Raw genomic sequence first — 26990 nt, 5'->3', positions numbered from 1 at the left:
TTTAGCCCCCACCCACCCCATTTCTTTGGGAGGGCTATCGAGTTCCATCCTACCCAGGCAAATGTGCGCTTTTCATGTTTTCCAGCCCAAAGATACCTGTTGCAGAGCCTCTATAGTTTAGATAAAATATTGCGGGGTATCCAGGCAAGCGCCATCCAAAATACTGGTGTAGCCTCCAGAACATATTTGATCAATGTTAGTCTGCCTGCCCTGGACAGATAGCGAAAGCTCCAGCATGTGATCCTTTTCTCAATCTTTGTAACCAGCCAAACCCAGTCCGCGATCTTTTGAGAGGTGGGTTTAAGCCAGTATCCCAGGTATTTGAGCCCTCTATCCAGGGGTTGGGTAGAGAAAGGAAAGGCTTGACTAGCAGCCAAGGATTCATTTACTGTGGTGCCGACCATAGTGATGGAAGATTTTGCCTGATTTATCTCCATTCCTGTAGCATGTGCAAATAGTTTTAAGATTCTGTTGAAGGTGGTGGTATCTTGTATGCTGCCATCTAACATAATAAGCACATCGTCAACGAATAACAGATGGGTAAGATAACAATCCTCGGATATTTTGAGGCCCTTGATGGCTCCATCCCTTCTTGCAGAGATAATCAGACGGCTCAGAGCTTCCATTACCAGAATGAAGAGAAGAGGTGACAGAGGGCAGCCTTGTCGAAGACCTCTTTCGGAATGAAAGAAATGAGAGGCAGCCCCATTGATAAGGATGCTGAAGGTAGGGGAAGTAACACAAGCCATAATCCAATTGATATAGGGGAGGGGGAAACCCAGATGAATGAGGATCATTTTAATGTAGAGCCAACTTACACGGTCGAATGCCTTTGAGAGATCAATCTTGAGGAGAATACTTTTAAGCCGCTTAGTCCAGATGGAGTGAATTGCTTCCTGGGCAGATCCAATTGCTTCATGGATTTGTCTATCTTCAAGGAAAGCAAACTGCTGAGGGGCGATATGATTTGACAGAATGGGCCGAATCCTATTGGCGATGATCTTTGATATGATTTTGTAGAGGACATTACAGAGATATATGGGCCTGAAATCGTCGAAAGATGAAGGGGAATCAGCTTTAGGAATGAGGGCAATGAAGGTGGAATTTATAGCATGGTATATCTGACCTGTAGTTCGGCTTTCCTCCACTACCTGCAGAATGTCTTCTCCAATGATCTCAAAGAAAGCAGAATAAAATTCAATGGTCCATCCATCAGGTCCAGGGCTCTTCTCCTTCTGAAACCATTTGATGGTATGTTCCAGCTCTTCTATTGTGACAGGGTCGGTAAGTGAGTCACAATCCTCCTCATTTACAAATCTAGGGAAATGTGAAGCCACCCTAATGATTTCCGCCAGATTTGTGCCCGCAGGACTTTTGTATATGCCTCTAAAGTGAGAGGTACCTAAGAGTGAGAGTTTATTGAAAGTATCCGCCAATCCTCCATCAGGCAGGGGGATATTCCATATAGTATTTGCCAACTTCCTTCCCTTTGCATAATTGTGGAAGAATCTAGAATTCTCATCCCCTGCTTTGAGCCAGATTGCCCTGCTCCGAAGTCTAAGCGATTCCTCCCTGAGCTTTAGAATGAGATGCTTTTGGTTTTCTAAATCGATGAATCGAGCCTTGTCCTCCATAGATCCGAATGCCAGATTCCTGTCATCCTGGAGAGCTTTGAGTTCTTCTTCCATTCTAATAAGATGTTCATCCTCTCTCTTCTTCTTCTCTTTTGCCCACTCTATAACAATGTGCTTGAGTTCTGTCAAATTTTTAACAAAACCCCTTGCCATCGATGCTTCCCGATTTATAGGGTGGGATTTCCAAAAGTCCGACACTAATTTAGTGAAGCTTTGGTCCTGAAGCCAAAGGTGATTGAATTTGAATGGTGCCTTTGGCTTGGGTAGGGGTCCCATAATTTCCAATATGATAGGAGAGTGATCGGAGATCCCTCCTTGTCCTACCCATTGCTTGTATCTGTGGAGATGATGGATCAGAGGTTCCTTCATCAGAAAGCGATCGAGCCTACGGGCAAGTGCTGCAGATCCAATCCTTCTGTTCCTCCAAGTTGGGAGAACCTTCATCATAGGGATGTCAATAAAGTCTTTTTGCTCTAGGAGGGATTTCATGAAATCCGAGATGGGATCAATCTGCGCCCTAGTTCCCCAAGATTCTCTGTATCCCATTGAAAAATTTAGGTCTCCTCCCAAGATAATGCGATCATGAGCCATCAGTCTTCTGTTGAGGAGCTGTCTCCAAAAGGTTTCCCTTTGCTGACAAGGCCCGTATACATTGACAATGCGGAGGTGTTGCCCTAGCTCAGCGGAAAAGATATCAACTCCCATGAAACCTGGACCCCCCCAGGATGAGTCCAATCTGATGTTTTCGGGTTGATGCCAATAGCCAAGCCCCCTGATCTGCCATTCGCATCCAAAGCAATGTAGTTCCAACGAGACGAGATGAGGTTGAGATTGTGAGAGATATTCTCAGCTGATCCCAGAGTTTCTTGCAGGAGGATAATATCAGGATTTTCGACCTCAAAAAGTCGCTTAATGGCAAGTTTTTTGGGGGAACTAGCCAAACCCCTGCAGTTGAAAGAGAGACACTTCATGAGGGACCCCGCTTTGGGGGTTTTGTTGCTCTAAGGACCCCGTCGATGGTGGACTGTCGCCCAGAGGCAACTTCCGCGCCAGCTCGTTTGATAGCTTTGTTAAGATCTGATTTTCTGCCTCGGGTGGAGATGGATCCCATTCCCGGAGCGATGATACCCAGCCCAATCTGAGAATCAGAGAGTTCTGCATGAGATGTCCGAGGGCAAAGGGAGTAGGGGTGGGGGGGATAAATCCGGGGGGATGAATCGGATGGAGAGGAGGGGGATCGAATCAAAGAGGGCGAGACAGAGGAAGTGACCAGGGGAGGGAGAGGAGGGATAGGGCAATGCACCATTGAACATGTTACAGAGATATGGGGCTCAGATGATTGCTCATAAGAGGAGGGGGTGCAGGGCGAAGATTTGCAATGCATCCTAGGACCAGCTACTGAATTTAAAAATTCAATTGACTGATCAAAAGACATAGGGATAGAGATAGGATTAGTACCCGATGCCAGTGCTGCCGCCGCAGCCGCTCGAGCCCGAGTCATGGGAGGAGAGGGCACGTCCGTCCTGCTCTGCACCGGATCCACGCAATCATTTGTAGGTTCAGCTTGCTTCAGATCCGATCGGGGGTGAGAGGAGAGTTCCTTCTGGATGGGATAGGCGAGACCTTTGGAGAGCTATCCTGACTGTTATTCAGTGGGCAATCCTTGTATAGGTGTCCCACTTGATGGCATCGGTTGCAACGGAAAGGGACGCCCTCATAATCCAGTATCTGGGAGCGCCTATAATTTCCCAATTTGAGAGTAATTTTCTCTTCCAATCCTTCTCTGGTATCCAGATGCACCAGAATCCGCACCATCGACTTCTTTCCAGTGTCCTTGTAAGATCGATCGTGATCCAGGTATGTGCCCAAGGCATTAACAATTTTGGTAAATGCTTCATCTCTCCAGTATTGCAGAGGTAAACCAGGTAACCTAACCCATAGAGGTCCTGCTGCAATTTGTTCTCGCTCGGGATCGAAGAGCGGGGTCCAGCGCTTCATTAGAACAGGAGCAGATTCAATATGCCAAAATTTCTCCAGGACAGCATCCGTGTGCCCCTCGAGTGCGAAGTGTAGGGAGAACCATCCCCTTTGCAGAACCTCGACTTCTAGCATCGGTGAAAACAAGCCTTCCCATATTTCCTTCACCCATCGTTTCAGTCGATCCACCGTGTATGTGCGCCCTCTCACATGACCCACCAACACCGTGCGAGAAATCATCAAAGTTTCTTCGAAATCCATCGGGCTACCGAAATCGACCGTGATGTCTTTTGTGGTTGCCCTCACACACTTGGACTTCCGTTTCTTTGAACGGGGAGCAGATGGGTGGTCGACCAGCAGATTTGTAACCCTAATCTGGGGAGGAGGGATTGTAGGGTTTACATTAGCCGAGGGAGTACTGAAGAAACCAGATGTTTTGACCCCAGAAATCGGATTAGGGATTTGAACAAACACTCCTTGATTCTCATGGGCTTTGGTCGAGACAGGCTGCTGGAGAGCGGAAGGGCCGACCTCAGTCGATTCAGGCTGCAGGGGAGAGATAGGGCCCAAAAGCAGAGAATCAGGTGAAAGAGTGGAAAGAATGTGAGCAGTACCAGGGGAGAGTGGCGGAGCTTCCAAGCCGAATTCAGATGATGAGGGAGCCGGTAGTGAAACTACCGGAAAAAAGTCCTGTGCTCGAGACCCATCCACGAGAGGTGGAGCGAAACCCGGCGCAGATAGGCTAGGGTTTTGAAAAATCCGCTGATCCTCCAACGGGTCCTCGGTGTAGTCCACGAGGTCCGTTATCCAATGACCCTCCTTGTCGGTAGATTCCAGTTCGTCTGTCGATTTCCGCAGCTGATCTGTCGTCATGTCGCTGTCCTGATTCCCAAACCGTTTACCAACTGCGATCCTGTGGCTACGCTCCTGCGGCTTAACCCAATCCTCGCCGAAAACGCCGTTTGTGCCATCAGAGCCTCAACTAGCACCCATCTCCCCTATATATATATATATATATATATATATATATATATATATATATGCGATTTTCGAGTGTCTAGAAAACACTGAAATTAAATCCCTCTCCACCCGTGGTGTTACATCATATCAATATGTACTAAGCAAATGGAAAATTGAAAGAAAACATTTTAAAAATTAAAAATATAATTTTTAATTATAAAAATATTAATTTAATAAGCATTTTGAAAAAAAATTAGTTAAACTTTGAAAATTTCTTAAACTGATACACATTCAAGGGTGTTTGATTACAAGACAAAACTAACAAGAAGTCTTCTTTATTAAAATAGTTTATTTAAATCGAATAACATTGAAATAGTGCAAGGCGACGTAACTAGACAACTCATATAACTTTGTGAGCTCAATTGGTTTTCAAAAAACTGCTTTTCCATTGACGTGGACTTAAGTAAACTTTTCGCACATTAGAAGATGAATCAAGATACATATAATACGAATAAATAACACGAGACGAAATGAAACATGAGGCACTCCTAAGAGTGGATGGATATCTATAAAAAGTCAACTCATCTGAAATATTGAGAAATAAATGGTATGCATATAAGGATAACCATCATAAATTAGTTTTGTCTTCCGTTAGTGTCATTTTCTACATGAATCAAAAGAATTTTTATACTTATTAGTCCTGTCATCTGGCAATGGCCAGGGATTATAGTAATTGATTATTAGTCCATAAGCATTAGTTTAGTTGTTTGTTCGTCTTTCCCATCCAGTACAAAAGTAGTTTAAGCAAAGTTTTTATGCACAAACAATTTTTCCATGTTAGTTTAAGCAAAGTTTTTATGCGCAAACAATTTTTCCATGTTATTTGGCCTCTTCCCGAGGCTGACCATATATTATGTGTGTTTTTTTCTCGTATGTTCATAGTGTTGACCAATGCTAACAGACTAATGCTAACATTAATCTATAGTATTAAATGCTAAAATGTCAAAAGTTATAATACAGCAACGGTTATACTTGTTATTCCGATTGCCACCTACACACCCATCCCACTACCGCTTGCATGCCATGCAGATTTCGTGTGTTCGGTGGCCTTCACCGCCTCACTTTTCAAACTCCCATAAAACTTTTCAAACTCCCATATTTGTGTTAGCTTTTCCTTTTGTTGCAGAGGCATCGGTTTGCAAGAAGGTGCTACCTTCCGGAAGGTAATCTGAAGCAGGCCCGGTTCACCTAACAGAACGCACGGGGACAACCCTGGAATACTATGCAGCCAACGGGGAGGATGGCGGTAGAGGATGGCACTATTTGCAGTCTGGTGAAAACACCGCAGGCTTGTGCCCAGAGCATAGTAAAATCCTTTGTTTGCTGGAGGAGCTGAGCCCGAATGGTGAAAGAGCCAGGGGAGGCCGGGTAATCTACCAACGACGGTGGTATACCAACGACGGTAGTATGGCCTTGCTACTTTAGGTAGCATAGCCTCTGTGCGGCCTTGCTGCTTTAAGTAGCGTAGCCTCTGTGCTGGTTGTGCTTCTGAAGCCGTCGCTGGAAATTCAAGCCACATATATTGTTAAAATGTTATGAATTTCTCTATTTCTGTATCCTAGTATTGAATTTGAATTTTTGCATCACAAGATACTATTAACTTGAATTTGAATATACTATTAACTTGAATTTGAATTTTTGAGCTCGAGTTAATTACATACATGATCTAGCTGGACAGGTTCAATGGACATTGTAGGTGCTCTGCGAAGAAAAAAAAAGAACCCAAACTGGTTGAACCTATTATGCGAGAACTGGGTAGTTGCTTTTTCTCGCACCTTCCAAGCTTTCTTCTATCTTGATAGAAACCAGGGTTGTTCACTGCAGCCTCACAACTAATCTTTGCGAGACATTATCGCTAACTTAGCAAAGTTCAATGGGCTATTTCGGCCATCTGTAAATGCAATGGCATGTTGGTGCGGTGTGTCGTGGCCTAGGCAGGCAGGTGGCGGTGGGTGGGCTCGACATACCTGATACCTAGTGGCGGTGAGCACCATGTACCTAGTGGCAGTGAGTGAATGCATGTTGATGCGGTGTGTCGTGGCCTGGGCAGGCAGGTGGCGGTGGGTGGGCTGGACATACCTGATACCTAGTGGCGGTGAGCACCATGTACATGCAACACAGTTTCTAGACATCAAAGATATGAGACTAGTGGGCAGCTGTGCGGTCGGTTGATGGTTCGAGACGATGGTTGATGCTCACGAGGTGGACGCTGAGCGGGCTGAATTCGAGATGGATTCCTACAAATTTCTCAGAGATTTCTCATAGTTAATGAATCCAAAGAACCAGAACTTGTGACAGTGGACTGTCACGATCTGAATATACTTTTCAGCGAGATTGTCTTTGTTTACAAAAGGATTCACAATCATCAGATACGCCAATGGGATCCCAACCTGCATTCAATTTTATCACTATTTCAATTTCCCCCAATTTTTACACTAAATGATTCCATAAAGTAAAGTAGGCATCACTCACCCTGTAGTAACTCCAGGATGCCTCTCCGGAGGGAGCAATGAACGACAAAGGGTGACTACTGCAGAATGTGAACTTCACGGTGGAGATGTACAAAGTTCCCGCAACGGGGTCAGTGGAAGTGGACATATAACAAGCGTACGCTTTCTGTAACTTCTTCTCTGGAGAAATGGAAAAGGTTTGTCGGAACAGAGCTTCAAAGCCTCCTTCCGTTAGGGCTTAGACACCCAAGGTCAGCTTACCCCAAGCCACATCCGACATGTTTCCAGTTTTCACTGCATTTAAAAGAAATCCATTAATTCAAAATGCAAGCAGGCGGGCAAGAACAATACGATAAAGGTGAACTTATACTTGCAGTTGGTCCAGACCTCTGATGCCAAATTCTCGGCTTTCTCGGTCCATTTGTTGAAGCAGCACTGCACCGACTGCACTGGGGCTGCACACAGACAAATCTGATATGAGAAAAAAATAGAGAATGCTTTGTTCGATCAAACATTTTTTTTTGCGAGCGCACACTTTGAATGCTCTACTAGTGATGGATGCACAATATACGAGCTGGGGATGAGATGTTCTGTCGGGGCCGTCCACGTCGCAGCATCTTGGTTGTGAGGATGGGGGGAAGGGGCCGAAGGATAGACTATGAATTTGGTGCCCCATTTTCTGCTATCCTTCTCTGAAGTACCTGAATCTCGATTCAACACCTCCGGGGTACTCGGACCCCCTCAGTGTCAAGCTTTGGATAAAGGATCGGTTGCGCCACTCTGTCAGTCATTTCGAAAGCTACTGCTCATGGGTTGCCTCGACTCCCATGTGCTTTCACAGCTCTGATCCCCTTGATTTCGGCTACCTATTTCACAGCTCTGATTCCCTTGATTTTGGCTACCTATCCTCTGTAGGCAGAGCATAGTTACGTTGCGATCTCAATGTGCAAAGCGTAGTAGAGTTTGCTTAATCGTTGTTTCAAAGACACCTTCAAATGATTGCATGTTTAGACAAGTGGAAAACATGCGGTCTTAACCTGGCACAACCACGATTACACACATATATCTTGGAAAGTCGCTAAAATTCATTACATGTTAGCCCCACCCGTGTCTTTTCCAACTCGGTATATGCTGCTTTGGTGGCACTCGTGTCTTTTCCAACTCGGTATATGCTGCTTTGGTGGCAGGGACTTGCTGCCTTAGCAGCCTTCCTTGTTTTGTTTGAAATGGGTCTTGAAGAATATCAATGTAAACCTATCTCCATGCCTAAGACAATATATTGCTTTTTTAGTTCATCTTTATATATGATGTAGTGAATGATGGCCTTATCATATATTATAGTAATTTTAGGTTTATGTAATTTTCTCTTTGATGTGAGTTGTAGGTTTATGTAATTTTCTTTTTGGTCGAGGAGGAAGAAGATCATGAATGAACAAAATGGATAAGTCATGTTGCAAATGGCCATGCAGAACCAAATCAAAGAACTGCGGGAAAATCTTGAAAAGTTGTGAAATAACTTATAAGTCTTAGAGAATGAGTTGAATAAATGTAACAACTTCAATCTATCATGCGAGGATTGTCTAGAGGAGGTTGGTCTTACAATGAAGTTACGCTCAAGGCCCTCCAGGAGAGGAAAGAGAAACCTATACTGGTTTCTTCTTCCATTGCACAATCTATAGGTTTCCATTTGTTGGTTTTGTTATTTACCAAGTTTTTTGCACTTGTTGGTTTTGTTATTTACCAAGTTTTTCATCAAATTTGTAATGAAATTTGAGACCACTTTTAGATTCTGCAATTTCATCCATTCTTCATCTAAATGCTTTAGGTTTTCCATTCACAAATATTAGTTATTTTGGAAATATTTGTTTTCACATATTTTGGAAAGTGAATCATTCATTATCAATAATAAAAACTTGCCTCTCCCTTCATATCCAAGGAAATCTACCATGCCCCATTTTTCTTTAATTTAAAAGTTGGAACTTCTCATTATGTGTTAGTGTCTAATCTTAATCGTACTCTACCTTATACATGCATTATATTCAACTATGAATGAGAAAAAAATGAAGCTAAAGTTGCCTTGTGACCACCTGGTTATGCTTAGGAAGAGGTTTGACTCTCTTTTGATGGGTATGAAGTCAAGAGCAAAGAAGTTGCAGCCAAGATAGGGAAGGAATATACATCAACACTCAACAGCTCTGTAAATTGTAGTTCAAGAAGCACTGAAGTTGAAGAGCAAAACATGCATCACAAAGATGGTGTTCTTCTTTATTTTTTTTCTTAAAAATAAGTAATTACTTCCACATGCACAATATAAGTTTTGTGTGAATTGTTTCAAGTTCATTTTATATTTGGAAAGGTCAAATTTAGTGTTAGTATGCATGATGAAATTAGTTCGAGTGAACTTCACTTGAATTCCCTCAGTTAAAAAGCATAACTATCTCACATTGGATTTAATTATAGTCAATAAAATTTATGAGCTAATAGCGAAGAGAAACAACTCTAAGAAAAGATAAGGTTAGCCACTGCCCTCTACGTGTGAAGATTTTTTTTTTCTCTTGATTGAAGCAGTAACACGCCCTATAAATGGTATAATTACGTTATAACGTAGGAGGGTTGAGGAAAAGCCACATCACACCGCGAGTGCGTTAGTCGACTAACGTGACCTCATATCTCAAGAGAAGCTACCCCAACAACGTTAGTCATCATAATTTTTTTTATTTTTTTTTTTCAAAATGAAAGTCAAACAGTCCTTAATTCATTCAAAGGCTGATACAGGTTGATGAAGGTTGTGCTTTCAAAAGTCCAAAATTTCTATCATAGGTTGAACATTAAAAGGTTTCAAAACGATATTGGAAACCCTTGGAAATAGTGGTGCTTAAAGGGTTTTTTTATTTATTTAAGTAGGTGCTTTAAAAGGAGTTTTTTATTTATTTAAGTACATTAAAGGTGCTTTAAAGGAGTTTTTTGTGTAGTTATTTTTATTTATTTTTATCGAGGCGAGTTTTGTGTTATATTAAAGGTGAAAGGGCCTAGTTATCAAGTTTGTTTTTTTAAGCATATACATATTTATGGGAGTCTATATAAAGTTTCTTTTATTAACTTTTTTTTATTATTAAAATGAGAAGTTTAGAATTTTATTATTATTTCAGGAGAATTTTTTAAATATTAGTTTTAATGAGCTTCCACCCCTAGCTTCCGTCATTTACAAGGAAAAATTATAATATGTGAGCTATTAGGATGGAGACAATGTTAAAGGCTCCCGATGTTTGGGATTACATTAGCATTGGATTTACTATAGTTGAAGATGTTGCAACAAAACAAGCTCTCACAAATTAACAGATGGAACAATTAAAGAAAACAAAAAAGAAGAATGCACAAGCATTGCAACTTATCCAACAAGTAGTGGACAAAGAAATATTCGAGAACTGTATGACCACGTCCTCAAAAAATATATTGTGGGAGATTTTGGCGATGAGCTATCAAGGTATGGCCAAAGTGAATAATGTTAAGTTGCAAAATACTAGGAGAGAATTTGAAAGCCTTCACATGAATGAAATAGAGAATTTTGGTTCATTCGTGAATCAGGTTCTGACCACTGTAAATCAGTTAAAAATTTATGGTGATAAAATTAAAGATCAAACAGTGGTTGAAAAAGTCATGATACCTTTTCCTGCTAAATTTTATTCGGTAGTAGCAATCGATGAAGAAGACAAAGAGTTAACATTGTTTACATTTGATGAATTTATTGTATCGCTTATTTCCCATGAGGCGAGGATAGATAGAAATAAGGGTTCCTCCTTAGAAGCCTATTTTGAAATCCAAGTTTTGTTCTCAAAAGACAAAGGTTGAGGCAGAGGTGGATTAAGAGGCAGAAGAAATGGTGGTGAGAGAGATGGCAAAGAAGAGAAATAGTAAGATAATATAAGTAACAATAGAAGTCTCAACAAAAATCAAAGATTTGATAAGGGTGAAAGCATGGAGTTGGGTTACACTTTTTGGTGAGAGAGGGTGTGTTCGGGTGGAGAAAATGATGGCTTGAATGAGCCATTTAAGTGCTCTATCAGGTCTTTTTTAAGCACTCAATCGAGCTATTTGAGGGCCTAAATGATGTAACATGAGGTTAGCTAGGAGCTCGATCGAGCCATGATTTCAAATTTTCTCGCCAATAAAAACTAGGCATGGAATTAAAAAATGTGGCTCGATCAAGCCTTAAAGCTAGATCTAGACTAAAATCTAGATCTAACTATGGGCTAGATCTATTCTTAAAGCTACATTTGACCTTAAATTTGGATCGAACTATAGGCTAGATCAAGCTTTAAATCCATATCGAGCCTTTATTTAACCATCGTAAGGGATCTCTCAAGGGTTTCTTAAACCCTTATTCAAACTATTTTAATTTTGAAATAAAGCACTTGATCAAGTGTTTTAAGTGCTCAATCGAGCCTCTTAAGTCCTAAAATCCATAATTTTGGCGCTCCTTCTGCAAAACTTCCTACAACACCATTTTGTACCCTAGCGGACTTAGGGATAAATTTGTCCTTAGGAGGTGGAGTTGATCACGTTGGATTCATGAAGGAATCCTCTATATAATGGCATATGACTTTGACATTTTTGAATTCATTTGATATTTTTCATCTAATTTATTTTAAACATAATGCTTGAAAATTGTTTGAACTGTTTTAACGAGGTTGAATAAAAACTCAATATCATAAAATGCACACGATGAAAATTTTTCAAAAAATACCACTATCTTCATTTACGAGTCCTCTTAAAAATGGTACTTTTGGCTTTTAAATTTATTTAAATAGTAGAAAAAACCTCACATGAACACATGTGTCTACAAAATGAAATTGAAATATTACTTCACAAACTTCGAAAAATAATAAAAAAAATATTTTTGCATAGAAATATAATTTTTAATATGAAAAACTTATCCCTTTCCATGTATATCATGTTAATATATATACTTTTTAAAAATTACACATTTTAGACTAAGTTATGCTACGTGAACACACACATACCTTTTAGGATGTGTGAAAATTTACAACAACAAGAATTTCATTTAATGGATAATTGACATATTGTAGGACACTAAATAATTTTGCAAAAATAGCATCACAAGAAAAATATAATTCTCCTCAATTTTTCTTTTGACTCAAAATCAAAATTCACAATGCTTATAGGAATTTTTAGGGCTTCAATTTAATATAAGAGGAAAATTTTGAAATTTCGTCACCACATTTAACCCAAAAGTGTATCCTATCTTCATGCTTTGACCCATAAATCAAAAGTGAGATGTTATTATTGCAATAAATTTGGTCACTATGCACATGATTGTAAGAAGATGATAGCTAATCAAGGAAAGCACAGAGCTAATGTAACTATAAGGTAATGACTCCATGTTCCTAGCTTTCCATACCATGCATGAGTCTTATGATAATTTTTCACTATTAGACAGTGGTTGTAGTAACCATATGACTGGAAAAAAGAATCTAGTTGCAAATCTAGATGAATCAGTCAAGATAGAGGTAAAATTGGGTACTAAAACCTCAATGGATGTAGATGGCAAAGGAGTGGTCAACATTCTGACCAAGCAGGGGGAGCCAAAAATAATTTTAGAGGTATATTATGTTCTTGGTTTAAAACATAATCTGACAAGTCTTCGTCAATTAATGCAGAAGGATATAAAGTTATTTTTGAGGGAGAAGATTGTGTTATATATGACAAGCTCCAAAACAATAAAATGACAATGAAGGTGCAGATGACGAGGAACAAATTGCTCCCTCTGATCATGAAATACAAAAATAAGGTCAATTCTTTTAATTAGAAAATGAGTAGCAAGGATTGTAGGAGAAGACATCAAATAGATTCATGCCAAAAAGGATTTTGTAAATAGCATGTATCTTCAAGCAAATCAACAGACCAAAATATGCCCAGCTATGAGTGATGTTATGATTCAAGCAATGGTAAAATAAAAATGAGAAGTTTGTAATATATTTATGATCATTTAGATTTTAGTTCAAATTTTGCATTATAGTCATTTCAACCTTCATTATCTGAATAAGCTATCAAATATGAGAATTGGGTGAAAGCTATGGATGAATAAAAAAATCTAGATAGTATGTAAGGAGTTAGTCTAATTCCTAGATTTATGGAGTCTCACCATGATTTATGGAGTCTCCAAAAAAAACACATTAGAAAGCTAACAAAAAGATTCTAAGATTTTTTTCCCGTGGAAAAAGTCGTAATTTTCATTAGTAGGAGAAAATTACATTTTGTAGATGCAGAGAATATGTAGTATGTAAGGCATTGCCTATCCAATATAAGTTAATAGTGATAGATATGCTCCACACAGGGAGTGAACTATTCAAAAACCAAAAAATAAAAGTCTCTATGCAGAGAGAGTATAGTTCAGCTTAGTTCTGTAAATAAGTGACATGAAGAAAACCATAAATATTTACATATAATCAAAAACTTCCTGACTCATATTGAGCCTTCTAGTTATGCCTCTAGGTCTATGAACGGTCTTTGATAGTGCTGATAGGTAACACCATCCTTCTCCTCATGGATCATCCAAGTGCCATCATGCCTGTGCGTTGCCTCCTTGGATAGGTGGTCAGCAGCTGTGTTGCGTTCCCTCAAAATGTGATGGCAAACAAAAGTGTCAAAAGTCAAGATGAGTCTGTGAATATCATCCAAGATATGCCTCAATGAGTATACATTGCAATTATATTTTTTGTTTATCCAGTTTCATACTAATCTTGAGTCCCCGTAGAGTTAGAGATTCGTGCACTATTTGTTCAGAGCAAAATGGATGAGGAATTTGGCTGTAATGAGCTCTGCATAATTATTAGTGCCTCTACCTAGACCCATTTGGATTTTAAAGGTGTGGGTTTCTGATATATGTAGAATGGCTCCTCCCCATAGCCTATCTTCTGGGCCGATCCATCAAAGTATTCCCACAGTATAGAAGTGTTAATGATTTTTGGGCTGATGTTTTTGTTGTGATGTTGATTGGTCTCTTCGGGAATGTAGTGATAGTCAGCAAGTATTCTTGACAAAATAGAGGGCTAGTGAGGAGCCTTTTGATGAAATATGATACAATTCCTGGCTATCCATATAACCCAACAAGTTAGTAATGGTAAGTTCCTCTCCTTTCCTATGGTGGCCTTCCACCAATTATTCCAGGCTTCTTTTATATTTTCACCATGCCACCAACATAAGGAGGGAAACGATGTATGTAAATTGTTCCATAGCTCCTGTGTGATAGGGAAATCCAAGAAAAGGTGATTATTATATTCACTACAATTTTTACAGAGGTGGCACCAAAAAGGTCCTGAATAAGATCGCTTCATTAAATTTGTACCAGTCAGGGTTTTGTTGAACAAAATTGACCACATTAGCAACCTAGTTCTAGGAGCTGCTTTGAGCTTCCACATCAGGTTCCACCAGGGCTCAATGGTTTGGGGTTTATATGGTTCCATCAATGCTAGATATCCTTCTTTGGGTGAATATGAGCCATGTCTAGGCCTCTGTTAATGTAGTTGTATAGTCGTGCCAATGCTTTTGCTAGTGCAGTGGAATATTTAAAGAGTTCCTTGATTTCCAGGCCTGTTGTGTCGTGGTGGAGTGGGAATTGTCGGCTATATGGAAGATGTGGGTGATGCCCTAATCAACGAGGAGTGTTTTCAACTGCACGGGTATCCTATGTGAATTTCCACAGCCAACCCAGGGGTCTTCCCCAATGCGAACTAGTGATCCGGATCGAATTCTCCAAGTAAGAACATTCTGTATGAGATTCATTTTGTTTTTTATAGCCTTCAAAATGTTGGATATGTTTTAGGTGTTCCTTTGTGCTTATATGATCCAGTCTAGAGTGTTGATAGGGGCCATATATTTGGAGACTGCTACCTTTGTCCATAGGCTACGATTGATAAGCAGTTGCCATCCTAGCTTTGCTATCAACGGTTTGGAGAAGACATCCAGTCTTTTGATCTCCTGTCTTCTCCACTGTTTGGGAAGGGCAAGGGTATCCCATGTTGCCCATGCAAATATTCTTCTTTGAAACTATTTCCCCTTCCATAAGAACCGACAACAAATATTTTGTAATCTCGCCAGTATCCCTTTAGGAATCCAAGCCAACGTCATCCAGTATACAGGCATTGCTTCCAGAACAGCCTTGATCAGGACCAGTCTACCTGCTCTTGATAAGTATTTATGGTACCAAACATTGAGGCATTTTTCTACATTGGTGATTAGCCAGGTCCAATCAACAATTTTATATCCATGAGGCTTAAGTCGATAGCCAAGGTACCTCAGACCTTCTTCCAGGGGAAGGAGATTGAAAGAACATATCCTAAGCGCATACTGTATTTCATGTTGAGAACATCCTGTAGCTGTAATAGTGGAATTTGCTTCATTTAGAACCATTCTCATGGCTTTTTGAAATATTTCAAAATCATTGTGCACTGATGTTAAGTCGCCAATGCCTCTATTGAGGAAGATAAGTACATCATCGACAAAAAGAAGGCGTTTCAATATACAAGTGTCAGTGATCTTTATTCCTGCAATCTGACCTTGCCTGTAATCTTCTCAAATAAGTCTACTGAGATCCTCCATGATGAGGACGAATATGAGAGGGGATAGTGGGCATCCCTGCCTGAACCCTCATTCCGCATGAAAAAGGGGGATGTCGATCCATTGATGGGTACGCTATATCTAACATTGGTTATACAGCGTATAATTCATTTAGTGACGGTATAAGGGAATCCCAAGTGTGTTAATAGAATTTGGATGTAGAGCCAGCTAACTCTGTCAAATTATTTTGATAAGTATACCTTCATTATCATGCCTTTCAATTTTTTGTACTGTACAGTGTGAAGAAGATCCCGAGTTGTGTTGACCACCTCATGAATTTGTCAGTTCTGTAGAAAGGAAAATCTCTCTGGGGATAAGTGCTAGGACAGGATTGGCCTTAGACTACTAGCGATGATCTTGGCACTGATTTTGTAGATGCAATTACACAAAGATATAGGCCTGAAATCCTCAAAGGTGGAGGGTTTATTATTTTTGGGGATGAGAGCTATGAAAGTAGAGTTAAGGGCTTTAGAGATCCTCTTGTGGCTTCGATAGTCTTCTATGGTCATTAACAGGTCTGCCCCTATAATGTCAAAAAATGCAATATAAAATTCCACTGTTTAGCCATCCGGCCTTGGGCTCTTGTCCTTCTTGAGAAATTTTACTCCAAGCTCATCTAAAGTGACCTCTCTTGTAAGTTCTAGTTCTGCCTCATGATCCACAAATCTTGGGAAGAGCTAAGTAGTACGCATCACTTCTGCTAGGGTGGCAATCGTGGGGGTCCTTGTAAATGTCCTTAAAATGTGAGTTAGCCAGTGCTGTCCGCTCTCAAAAGTTTTGTACAGCTTCTCCATGCTCATTTTTTAACTCCCATATTGTATTGATCACCTTCCTCTCGTTAGAAAATTTGTGATAGAATTTGGTATTGTTATCCCCATCCTTAAGCTAAATTGCCCAACTCCATAACCTCCAGCTCTCTTCTCTATCCTTCAGGATTTGTGTCCTCTTGTGCATCAGAGAGCAGATCTTATCTTTGTGTTATTGGGAGGGAAATATCCCTCCAAATTTCTCCTCAAAAGTGTAGATTTCCTCCTCAGTTGTCCTAAGCAAATGGTCTTCCAATGTTCTTTTCCTGTGAGCCCAGGTTTTGGATAGGGATTTTAACTCCTTCAGGTTGTGAGCAAAGTCCTCCACATGTCCCCGTCAACACCTGGTGGGTGAGCGTTCCAATAGTCGGTCACCATCCTCATATAATTTTCATTCCTCAGTCAGGTGGAGTTTAATTTAAATGGGGCCTTTGGCTTATCAATGGCATCCTGCATTTCCAGATAGATAGGTTTGTGATCAGATAGTCCCCCAAATCCTACCCATTGTCTGATACAAGTACCTCTATTAACCAAAGGTTCTTTGATTAGGAATCTATCAAGCCTTCTTGCAAGGCTAGCCTCACCAGTTCTGTTATTCCTCCATGTGGGCTGGATCTTAGCAGAAGGAATCTCGATAAGGTTGTGGTCCTCCAGCAGATTTTCAACAAATTCTGATATCATGTCCACCTGTGCTTGATGGCCCCAAGACTCCGTGAACCCTATAGAGAAGTTCAGGTCCCCCCCCAGGATTATGTTGCCTTGCTGGAGTATGGATGAATTTAGAAATTTCCTCTAGAAATCAGACCTGTCATGATAAGGGCCATATATGTTGATGATTCTATAATCAGCTTCAAGAGTGGATGAGTTTATATCACCTCCCAGGAAACCATAACCTCCCCAAACCCTATTCAGCTTGATAGATCGGTTGTTTATGCCCAAAGCTACCCCTCTTGATCTTCCCGTGGCATCCAGCGAATGAAATGACCATCCAGGTAACCATGTTTCGAGTAAAGGGGTAATAGTGCTAGCAGGGCCTAAGATTTCTTGGAGAAATAGAATTCCAACAACCTCTGAGGCAATCAATCGTCTCATGGCTAATTTTTTCCCAAGGCCAGCCAACCCTCAACAGTTAAAGAAGAGCATCTTCATGGAGGGGGAGGTTAAGGGTTTGCTCTGCTCTAAGAACCCATTTTATACTTTTTTGTTCTCCAGAGGCAATCTCCTCCCCTGCCAGATGTTTAGCTCTGGAGAGTGAGGAGGGGCAGCCCCGAGGTGGTTTGGGAAGTAAGGGGGTTGTGTCAATACCAAATCCTATGGCATCAAGACCTTGTGAGCAGATCCTCGAGCACAGGGGGTATCGAGGTTTGGTGCTCATAGAAGGATCGAGGAGAGGATGCCAAGGGGCATATGGGATGTATGGCTAGGAGGAAGTGTAAACAGGAGGGGCAGTCTTGATAGGACAATGCTGATTGATAGAGGATATCTAGTTGGAGCCAAGAGGCTTATGAGAGCCAGATGCTCGAACAGTGCAAGGAGAAGCATCCAAAGTAAGAGCGTGGGACTTAGCAAGAGAGTGTGAAGAAGATTTACTAGGAGATGCAGATGAAATAAAAGTAGTAGAGATTTCAGGAGTTGATATACCCATGGAAAATGCATCCACTATAGCTACCAGGACTCTCATCAGAGGTGGAGAGGGTGGTTGGAGTGGTGCTTTCCCACGGCTCTTCTTTGTCTCTTTCTCGTGAACCTTGCCTGCTTCTACTGATGCCTGTTGTGGCTGCTCTTCTACTTCCATTGCACACTACTGTTGGGTCTGAGGGTTTGGTGTACCCATTTCCTTTTCATTTAACCTATGACCCGCCTTATTGTTCAGGGGGAAATCCCTGAATATATGGCGCAGCTTATGGCATCTTCGGCGTCTGTAAGGTACTTCTTCGTAATCCAGAAGTTGTTTCTGAGAGTATGACTTCCATTGTATGGTGATGTGTTTCTGTAAACCCCCTTTGGTGTCCATGTGCACGAATATCGTAGTGTAGGCCATCATACCCGTGGATTGATAAGACTTTTCATACTCCATATACATGCCTAAAGAATTCCCAATGCGACAGAAGATGTCTTCAGACCAAAACTGCAGTGGGAGCCCCGGCAGTCGAATCCATATTGGGCCGACCCCAATCTCCTCTGTTTCCGAGTCAAACAGTGGAGTCCATCTCTTTAGAAGGATAGGTGCATGCTCAAAGTGCCAGAATGAAGATATACCCAATTCGTGTGATCAGGTCTAGCAAACCTTAACGTGAACCAACCCCTCACAAAGGTTTGCACAGTAGGAATGTCAGCCAGGTGGTGTCCCCATACCTCAGAGGCCCATGACTTTAAACAGGTGGCAGAGTAGTTCTGACCTCAGATTCTTCTAACTAGTACTCTGTCCGTAAAATCCATGGTATCCCCTAGCTGTATGTCCTTCACAAGCCTGAGAATGATATCTTCAGCTTTTGATGTAAAGCATCTGGATTTCTTGTGAGGCTGCGCTTCAGTTGCTCTATCACCCAGGTAGTTAGAGTTAACCCTAGAAACGAGTGGAGTCGAGGGGGAGGGGGAGGGTGAGAAGGGAGGGCATCTAATAATAGAGGGATGTTCGAAAAACTGCCGAATGGGGGGGCTGATGAGTGTGACGTGATTAGGGGTTCATAGACAGTGGTAGTAGAAGAGTTGGGTAAAGTGTTGATGATGCCGGAGGACGATGGGTAAGAAGGTAGGGCAATGCTGCTATCAACAGGGTTAGGGTTAATGCAACCCAAGGCAAACCCTAAGGAGGACGGTGATGGCAACGGGGTGGAAAGGGTCGGCTAGGTTGAGGGGTCATCGAGCAGTATCACCGAAGAATTCAAAGGGCCCGAAAATGAAGGTAAAATAGTGATGGTTTCTATCAGCATGCAACTGAGCGGGGTCATGCCATCCACAGTAACATGCGATGTCGACCAAATTGATCCTTCCATCAGTGGTTCTTCCAAGTAGTCAACGAGATCGAGGTCTATTGTTGTCGGTAAGAACAGATCGCCAGCTACCTGAGGGTAACCGTCAAGGAGGCAGCGATTAGAGTGGGTAATGGTAGAAACGGAGGCTTATACACTGGGCGCGAGAGAGGTAGGGTTACGGCACATAGTAAAATACTCGTTATGGTAGACAAAACGAAGGGTAGGGTTGGGCGCCCATCGCTGTCGAGGGTCCTCCATGTGTTCCTCCTATTTGCTACCAGCTGGAGTGACCCGTACTACAGACACAAGACCCTAACCATATTCTTCCGCACGTCCCTTCTCCATCAGCTCCTACAAATTGAAATCGAGAGAATTCAAAAAGATTCTAAGATACATAACCAGAACTACAAATTATGGGATATTATTTAATAGTTCTAATTTCAAAATATGTATAAATATATATATATATATATATATATATATATATAAAATTTCTATATAATTGTAAAAAATTATTTCTAGTACAATTATAAAATTATTAATTATTTCTAGTACAGTTATAAAATTATTTTTCTTGAAATTAATTAAATTTTAAATATTTTTTAAAAATATTAAATTAAAATTAATTTCTTTTACTTCTCTTATTATAAATTAAAATTTATATATAATAAAAAATACTAAATTACTAATTTTTCATTTAAATATAAATATAAATATTATATATACTAGAAATTTATAATGGTTTTGGTTATTAACGATTTTTTTCCCCATTTTTCAAAATATAGTATAAGATAGTTTTTTGAATACTAAATTGCATTTGGTATTCAACCATCACTTATGAGACCACGTATTAATTATTTAACAATGAAATCAAGTAATTAATAAAAAAAAAAAATTAACGTTATAATAATTTATATTTTGGACCATTCATGATTTATATGGACATTATTTTACATAGCATTTTCTTTACTTTTAATTTCCAAAGGTTATTTATGTTCCTAAAAACAACAGGACTCAAAGTTTTTCTTTTGTGTCTTTTCCAAAAATAAACGAGCATGCATATAAGGTATTTTTGGAATCTCATTTTCCTTGTATTTTATGAAAAGATAAAAAGTGCGGAGATAAAGTTTATATATACCTTGGTTTATAACACCTTCGTTTATAATATTTAACTTAAGGTTTATAATAGGATTTTCTGAATATGAAAATCAATCATGGTCAACCATGGTTCAATGTCGCATTGTCACAAATATTATCTCGATATAAAAATCAACCATAGTCAGGCATGGTCGAATGTCGGATTGTGACCAGGATTGTCGAGACATTAAAATCAATCATGGTCAATCGTGTTTCAATGTTGCATAGTGACAAGGATTGTCTCAATATTAAAATCAACCATGGTCAGCCATGTTTCATCATTGCATTGTGAAAAACAGTGTCTCAATATTGAAATCATCCCTGCTCAAGCATGGTCAATCATGGTCAACCATGGTCACATTGTGACAAAGATTGTCTCCTCATCCAACGCCAAATTATCACAGCCATGGTCATCCATGGTCAGCCATGGACCAATGTCTCATTGTGAAAAAGGTTGCCTCAATATGAAAATCAACCATGGTCCAACGTCAAATTGTGACAAAAATTGTCTCGACATTAAAATCTATCATGGTCAACCATGGTCCAATGTCACATTGTGACAAGGATTGTCTCAATATGAAAATCAACCATGGTCAACCATGTTCCAAAGTCATATTGTGAAAAATATTGTCTCAATATCAAAATAAATCATGGTAAAAAATGGTCAATAACCATGCTCACATTGTGACAAAGATTGTCTCTTAGTCAAATGTCATATTGTGACAACCATTGTCATCCATAGTTAACCATGGTCAAATGTCGCATTATGACAAATATTGTCTAAATATAAAAATAACCCATGGCCAGCGATGGTGAACCTTTGTCCAACATTGCATTGTGAAAAAGGTTGTCTCAATACGAAAAACAATCATGGTCAACCATAGTCCAACATTGCATTGTGTAAATTTTGTCACAATATGAAAAACAACCGTGGTTAAACATCGTAAACTGTGTTTATAATATTTATCTTAGGGATTTTATACCTTGGGTTTACAATATTTTCTTAGGGTTTTTTTACCTTCGGCTTATAATATTTATCCCTTAGGTTTAATATTATTCCCTTGGGTTTATAATCCCTTACGTTTCTAGTTTTAATCCCTTGGTTTTATTATTCACTTAGGTTTATAATATTTGTTGTAGTGTTTATATACCTTTGGTTTATAATATAATCCCATGGTCGAGCATGGTCAACAATTTTTATTTTAGGATTTATATTATCTATCTTAGGGCTTGTAATCCCTCAGTTTTTGTATTAATCCCTTGGGATTTTAGTATTAATACCTTGGGTTTTAGTATTAATCACTTGGTTTTAATATTACTCCCTTGAGTTTATAATAACTATGGCTTTTAGTATTAATCAATTGGGTTTATTATTCCCTTGGGTTTACTATATTTATCTTGGGGTTTATGTACCTTGGGTTTATAATATTAATCCCTTGGGTTTAATATTGTTCCCTTGGGTTTATAATACCTTGGGTTTTTAATATAAATCCTTTGTGTTTATTATTTCCTTGGGTTTATAATATCAATTCCTTGGGTTTATGGATATAAGGGTGCATATTTGTAGGGTATAATGTAGGGATTTTAATATTAGTTCTTGAGCTAAATACAATATTATTAATTAATAATATTAACTAAAAATTATTAATATAATTATTTTAGAAACCAACATTCATTAACAATCTTTTATTAATAAATATTGTTAATTAATATTAAAAACAATCTTTCATTAAAGCCAACCAATTTATACTGAAAATTCAATGTATTATATACCCCGGCTATATAATATTGTTTTATAAATACTTATATTAAAATCATATATATATTTATAATATAATAATTATCCCCTGGGTTTGATATTATTCCCTTCGGGTTTTACTATTAATCCCTTAGATTTATTATTTCCTTGGGTTTATAATATTTATCTTAGTGTTTATATACCTTGCGTATATAATATTAATTACATGGTCGACCATTTTAAACCATGTTTATTTTAGGGTTTATAATATTTATCTTAGGGTTTATAATCCCTTGAATTTTTATTATTAATCCTTTGGGTTTAATATTAATACCTTTTGTTTTTAGTATTAATCCCCAGTTTTAATACTATTCCCTTGGGTGTATATTCCCTCACGTTTTTAGCATTAATCCCTTTGGTTTATAATATTTATCATAGGGTTTATATACCTTGGGTTTATAATGTTAATCCATTATGTTTAATATTGTTCCCTTGACTTTTTAGTATAAATCCATTGGACTTATAATAGAAATCCCTTTGGCTTATGGATCTAAGGGTTCATATTTGTAGGGTATAATGTTATTCATAAAGTTTTTAATATTAGTCTTTGGGTTAAATATAATATTGTTAATCAATAGTATTTATTAAAAAATATTAATATAATTTATAACAATATAATATTCTTTTTTTCTAAATTTGACTATTTCTATTAATGTAACAAAAATAGTACAAGGCACCGGCCTCTATAGAGCAAGCCCCAAATTATGCCATGTTTAGCCACAAAATATTGGAAAGAGACTGCCCGCACCAGGGAAACCAGTCCAAAACTATAAGTGTTTTCTACCTACGAAGGGGTAACAGCCTGTAATGCCAGAGTGGAACAGTTTTTTGAATAGTCATCAAAATTAACAACATTGCATAAAAGAAACACTAGAATAGACCCATAATATTGGGAGTCGGGAACCCAGAACCTGAAAAACTTTGACCAACTAGGGGTCGTTAGGAGGAGGAGATTCTTCCATTATCAAACATCTGTACACCTCCATGTCATCTTCTGCATCCTGTTTATCTCTCAAAATTGCTTCCATGTTCTTGAGGCGACCTGGATTAGTGTGTCCTTGATCTGTTTCTGTTTGTCCCTACACTGCTTCACTGCTTCTGTGCATCCCTGAGCTGCTTCCAGGGGATTTTCTCTTGCTGGTGGTGGTCCACGCCTGATTATTGTGGGCTGGTTCTTTAGAGTTTTGTGGCTTCTCTCTAAATGCCACCAAAATAGTCGCTATTATGCAGGGACATTCCAACGTGCAGCGAAATTGAAATTGAACAGAATGACTGGGTTGCAAAGACGAGACAGAGGTAGCAGGAGGTTGGGGAGTAGCATCAACAAATCGAGGAACTCCAGTCTGAGCTCACCCTCGACTGCTGCACGTGGCTAGGTAACGACCTGTGAAATGAGCCTTCGAAGGGGAGGAAGAGTCAGAAGGGGATGAGTCAGAGAGGGACAAGGAGGGGGGTGAATTGCTCTTCCTCTACTACTACCCCTCCTGCAGCGCATCTAATGACGCAGATGAGGCATGCTCACCTAGGCAAAATTGAGCGGAAAGGACGAGGAGGAGTAGTGCCAAAGAGTGAGTGGTCAATGGGAACAAAAGGACCTGTAATCAGCGATTCAGAGCTAAGATTCAAGACCGAAGAACCAGTTTGAAGTCAGCATAGAAGACTCTGCGAGAAATGTGCATCATCCACCATCTCAGTGCAGCACAAAATTTGGCAACGTCTCTTCGTTGTCGTGCGCGAGCTTAGCTCTGCATTAGCAGGGAGACAATTGTAGTTCATAGGAGGTAGAGCAGGGGGAAGGCGGTCTAAAGAGGCCATCTTAATAACCAGTTTGATGTAGCCTCGAGCTGCGCAATGCATAAATATGCCATTAATTTCAGCGGTGACCTTTTGGGTGGAAGCGTGGGTGGCCAGGTGGCCTTGCCACTTGCCAACCCAAGGTCGTTGCATAGTACCACTGCCCCTAAACACCCACATCCGGGAGACAATATAATATTGTTAAAACAAAGTGTATAGTATTTTTTTAACAATATTTACATAATAATAAAATAATTATACTAAATGCTTAGTTAATTAATTCACTCATAATGTTCAATAATAATAAAATAACTATAATAAATGGTTAGGCTTTTTTTTTTTCTAAAATTGTCTAAATTTATTAGTACAACAAAATGGTACAAGGAGGCGTCGACCTCTGTAGTTCAGATATCAGAATAAGCTCTGTTTAACAACGTATATCTATATGTGACTGCCCACAATGGGGAAACCAATGCAAAATTAAAATGTTTACTGCCCACGTAGGGGTTACAGCCTGGAACAGTTTATGAGACTTCATGAAATTTAACAACAAATGCATACAATACTCAACAAAATAGACCGCTGACAACATTTTCACTAAGGAAACGATAAAATTAACCACTAAAATGGGAATTCGTGAGTTCATGACCTGTCAGGTGGGTAAACTTGGAACGGCTATGTGTTGCTGGAGCAAGGAGGTTCTTCAACAATCAGACATCTGTACTCATCCATCTCCTCCTCTGCAACATTTTTAACTCTCGGCGCTTCCTCCATCGTCTTGGATCGGGTTGAGGTATTACCTCCATGCTCTTCGCCTTTGTGTTCTTGAGCGTCTTCCTGAGTTTTGCATTCCCCTGAGTTAGTGCCTGGGGCTTTCCTTTTGTCTGCAACTATCTTCTTCGGGGTATGGCTTACAGGGGCATACGTTCTTTGAGGTATTTCCTCGAATGCTACAGAGATTGTGGCAATTATGCATGGCCTGTCCAGAGTGCACCGAAACTGAAATTGGGTTGAATGGCTCGGAGATTGAGGAGCTTCAACAGCACACCCTAAACATGTTGTCTGCATACATCCTCGTCCGCTGCGGGTGGTAGGATATATTCCTGTGTATTGAGATGCAGAAGAGGGTGATGAAGCTGCAGAGGGGGTAGATTCCAAGCTGGACTGGTAAGGATGCTGAATTACTTTGCCTTTGTTGACGCCCCTCTGGCAGCGCATTCAGTGGTGCAACCTAGGCATGTTAAACAGGCTAGAATGGGATAAACTTGGATGAGGAATGGAAGTGATAGAGGTGGAATTCCTGGAGGGAGCTGAAGGAGCAGAGGTATTCAACTCAGTGCCAAGATTAGGGTCCAAGATAATAGAGCATGGGCTATGAATGAAAATGTGTGAGAAAAGGGTAGTTTCTTCCAGTTCAGGCTGGCCTCTTCTCCCTGATGGCGTGCGTAGGCTCGGCTCTATGGTGTCAGGGAGACAGATAAGGTTCAGAGGAAATGGAGAATGGGGAAAGCGATCCAAGAGTGTCAGTTTTATCAGCAGAGCCATTCTATCCCATCCCGCGCACTACAGTAAATCACCATAAATGCCTGCAATAGAGTTCTGGAGGAAGGCATGGGTGACCAGTTGGTTTTGCCACTTGCCATCCTATTTTTTTGTGCTATGACAGCACATTTATTCACTCGCATCCGGGAATAATAAATGGTTAGTTAATTCATTCATTATTAACAATTAATTCACTCATAATATTGATTAATAATAGAAATAATATTAATTAATCATAATAATCATATTTATACGTCTTTCGCATACATCAACCACATTTACTAATGTGGTTGTGCTAAGGTGTTTATATATTGGATGAGGGCTTATAATATCAATACCTTGATTTTGACGATCTAAGGGTTCATATTCATAGTGTATAATGTTATTCATAAATTTTTTAATATTAGTCCTTGGGTTAAATAGTCCAAGGTATATAATAATCCAAGGTATTATAATATTCCTTTTAATAATATTTATATTAATTAATAATATTTGTATTAATAAAATAATATTAATAAATAATAATGAAAAAAAGTTATTTAGTTCATTCATTATTAATAATTGGTTCACTAGTAATATTAGTTAATAATAGAAGTAATATTAATTCATCATAATAATCATATTTATATGCGGTTTATATCAACCACATTTGCTAATGTGGTTTTGCTAGTTTATTTTAATGTTATAAAAATTAACATGAGGTCTCATCCTAAATACCAAATACAATTTAGTATTAAAAAAATTATCTTATACTATATTTAAAAGATAATGAAAAAAATCATTAATAACAAAAACTATTATTAATTTATAGGATATATAATATTTATATTTATACTTAAATGATAAATTCTTAGTTCAATATTTTTATTATATATAAATTTTAATTTATAATAAAGGTGGTAATATATATATATATATATATATATATATATATATATATATATATATATATATCTAAACATAGCAGCACTTTCAATGGGGGACAGGCCAACTTCAATCAAGAGGATAGGATAGGGAGCATTCCCCTTGATCTTGAGGATATAGGTTATGAATAGTTTTTGGGTCATCTCAATCTTTCTCCATGACTCCCTAGATATATTGTGCCACTAAACTTCACATGTGTATAAGATAACAGGGGTGACGAGAGTCTCAAAGAGGAACATTTTTTTACACCAAATGTAAAGATCGACTAACTTACAATTGTTTTCAAGCTCATAATA

The 26990-nt window shown here is 39.1% G+C and overlaps 1 pseudogene; it reads right to left on the bottom strand.

Moving 5' to 3' along the window:
* Window positions 1-5622: 5622 nt before the first annotated feature.
* LOC149153957 (uncharacterized) lies at window positions 5623-7872 on the bottom strand (annotated as a pseudogene).
* Window positions 7873-26990: the final 19118 nt, after the last annotated feature.

The sequence above is a fragment of the Pinus tabuliformis genome, chromosome 9 (genome assembly GCF_031772625.1).
Source record: "Pinus tabuliformis cultivar Carrire ecotype Pingquan chromosome 9, CPIR1, whole genome shotgun sequence".
Classification (NCBI taxonomy): Eukaryota; Viridiplantae; Streptophyta; class Pinopsida; order Pinales; family Pinaceae; genus Pinus; species Pinus tabuliformis.
This window is presented reverse-complemented; position numbering and strand designations above follow the sequence as displayed.